The following is a 3,550-nucleotide window of genomic DNA, read 5'->3' on the forward strand; positions in this document are numbered from 1 at the left end:
ATTTTAGAAGGAAATCTCGAAATGAAGAAAAGTGGCTTTGAGGTGATTGGTGCCAAGTGCAAACTCAATTGAATTTAGTCAAGACATTATTCAAAATATAGATTCTGATTTAAAAATGAGAAGCAAGAATTAAAAAATTTCAAATGAAAAGAAAATGTTTCGTTGAATATGTATGAGAAAGGCTGATTGCTTTGCTTTATTTTTTTAATCTACAAAACTATTAAGAATATAAAACAAACTAATTCTACTATTATTCTAACCATATACATGAAAATAACTAGGTATAGTCATATTTCCAGTGTAACCACTCTCTCATTTTAATTTATGCATATAGGTACAGTTCAAACATTAGTAATAAAAATACAAATCTAATTAAACTAAGAAAAATAAATCTATAAGTAGAATTTACAGTTATTGTTAGCAACTTAATTAAAATTTCTTTCTCTTGACATTTCCTTTCCAAATGAATACCAATTGGATCATAAAAATCTGGATGGGTTTCTATTAATGATTGGAAATGTTTGAAAAGTGAAGATAACATGCTAGATTTTTGAGTTGATCTTTTAAATCCAAAGGCCTAAAAAAACTTGTCAGTGTTATTAACAAATGTTAAACTATTAAAAATCTTTCTTGAAGGAAAACTTTCCAAAAAATTTTCAAATAGGCCAATGAAAAATGGATGGAAATCTGTTAAATAAAATGGAAGATTATTAATTGAATTGGATTGCTGGCCAGATTGTAAAAATACATTCTTTTGTTGACACTGCTTTTGAGAAGATAGAAGCTTTTGATAAAACATTAGCATTGATTGAAATTGAAATATTAATAGCTTTTGATATTCATGATTATAATATGAAACTTCAATTTCCCAATAGGGCAATGCATCAATTGAGTGTTTGATAGTAAAGTGCTCAATATGCCAGCGTAAAGTGTCAAAATTTTGAAAAATAAAATCAGAAAATAAATCTAAATTTAAACAAAATAAGTGAAAAATAAAAAATAAAATGAAATCACTATTGATACAACTAATGTTACAACACAATTGAGATTGTTTTGAAATAGTTTCTTTTTCACAAGGATTGGCTAGAATAATGAAATTTGAATAATTTCCAATTCCAACTTGTGAATTAGAAAGAGAATTATGATTATGAGTAGGAATGAGAGCTTGATCATGATATGAATTGTAAATTAGAATGTTTTCTCGAATGGTGAAATCATGAAGATAATTTGCTGCTCTAAAATGAGGATTGGTTGGAATAATTTCTAAATTGAAACGTTCCTTATTCTCAAATGTTATTTGAATTTTTCATGAGAATAGAAATCAATATCCTCAATGTCAGAGTAATTGTCATAAATGACTTCACAATATTCTCTGGAATTTCTTTCGATCTTGTCCAATATATCAAAACAAGGAGAAATAAAAATTTCATGTTCATTAATGACAAATGAATGATTAATAATTGTTTCTCTATCTTGATAAACACTTATTAGTAATTCATTTAGATCAATCTCTTTATTTTCTGAAATATCATTAATACCAAGAGGGGAAAAATTACCATCATTAAAAATATCAGGATAAAGGGAAAAATGTGAATCTGAAATAATGCAATTAAAAATGTCTCTATTTGAAAACTCTTGTACATTATGCTCATTGTAAATTTCATATTGTAGATCATTCCTTTGTCTACTCGCGCTTTCTTGAAGAATTGTGCTTTGGTTCTCTGAATTTGGTATTTGCTCATCATGAAGAAATTCAGAAATTTGTACAACAGTTTGCGTGTTATTACTTACTTTGATTGCTGCTTATGCTTGATGTTTTGCAATCTGATTTTCTGAATTCAGTGCAGAGTAACTTTTAGATTTCAAGGTATCATTTTCTCCAAAAATGCTGCTGTTGTCTTCTTGCATTTGATTAGAAATGTTTTCTAAGCTTTGTGAAACCACTTCATCACAATTTATTTTCACATCCATATTGGAATTCTCATTTATGTTGGAAGGAGATGGGACAGAGATTAAACTAATTTCATATGGATTGGGAATGGGAGGAAAAAGAGAAAGTATATTCAAACCAATCTAGTGATTCTTCTTTGGTAGGTTTATCTTTGACTTTAAATCTTAAACAGATCAAATGAATTTGAATATTAAAATCTCTAACACAATCATTTTCAAGTCTTCGTAGATATTCAATTTCATCACATACCTGCTCATAATCATAGCCATCAAATTTATAAATGAAAATTGTAAAAAAATGATCCCCACTGTGAATTGAGGCAATTGGAAGAGTTCTACACTAGTTTCTAGCTTTTGCCGTGAATGTGAGAGTAAAAATTCTGCATAAAATGTCTTCATCAATTCCTTGAAAATCATAATTTGAAACTTTTTGAATAAATTGAAAGACACGATTAAAAGCAGAAGAATTTCTCTTACCATTAAACTTTACCTGAGACAAGAGTCTTACCACTTCCGGTGGATTATTGGAAGATGCATGTCCATGGATACAACTCCAAATTGGAAGTTTAAGAGGAGCCATCATGATTTAAATAAAATGTTAAAATTGAAAAAACTCTAATAGACAACCAGTTTTAGGCCTTCCTTCTAGTGCCAAAAATGTTGAGGGCCAAAAATGTCTGCCTCAACATTGGGGGATAAACACCAGGTTCGAACCTTAAAGCAACTCCTTTTCCATTTGGAGTAGTGGCTACGACTGGTTTAACTAGGTCCAGTTACCTTTCCCTATCGCTATTCGTTTAAGATGTATCTTTAACTACCAATAGACAGGGATATCAGATCACTTCTTCTTGCTAATCGGGCAAGAGAATGATCCTTAAGATGATTTGGATTTAGCGAAGCCACAACTAAAATTTTGCCTCTTTGAGAAGAGGACTTAAAAGAGTGTAGAACTTAATCTAAATGCAAACTTATTCTATAATGCAAGAAAAAAAAACTAATCTTAATCATATCTCAATTAGGCAGATATAGATCTAACCCAACTAAGAGCAAGATAATTAAATGATAAGGATTTAAATATGTTTGCCTTTTAGTTAATATCAAGCTAATAAAGTAATTCAATTAACTGACATTTGTGAATGCCAAAACACATCTTATTGAGACCTCTTAACTGAAATAATAAACCAACAACACTCAAGAAGTTATTCACAAAAATGATATAGATTGTCAAATCAGTAAATCTAATAATTAAACAATAATATGCGGAAATAGTTCACAACACATCACTATTTAATAAATCAGTTTTATAAGACGGATTTCTCAGTAAATAGTTACTCAGAAATCAGAATTTAATCCATAAGAGCAGAGATATATAATAACAACATTAAGACAAATTACCCATATTGACAAAAGTTCACAAACATGAATAAAATGACACATTCCTGTTATCATAAAAATGAAACTAGTATTTGAAACAGTAGTATTAGAAATACCAATTTATTGAATTCATTTCTTTGGTCCTGGTCTTCAACAATCCTTTACATTGCTTGAACTTCTGCTTTCAAAACTAGAGTTTCAATAGTGCAAACTCTGCCCATCATAT

The sequence above is a fragment of the Pinus tabuliformis genome, chromosome 1_2, assembly GCF_031772625.1.
Source record: "Pinus tabuliformis cultivar Carrire ecotype Pingquan chromosome 1_2, CPIR1, whole genome shotgun sequence".
Classification (NCBI taxonomy): Eukaryota; Viridiplantae; Streptophyta; class Pinopsida; order Pinales; family Pinaceae; genus Pinus; species Pinus tabuliformis.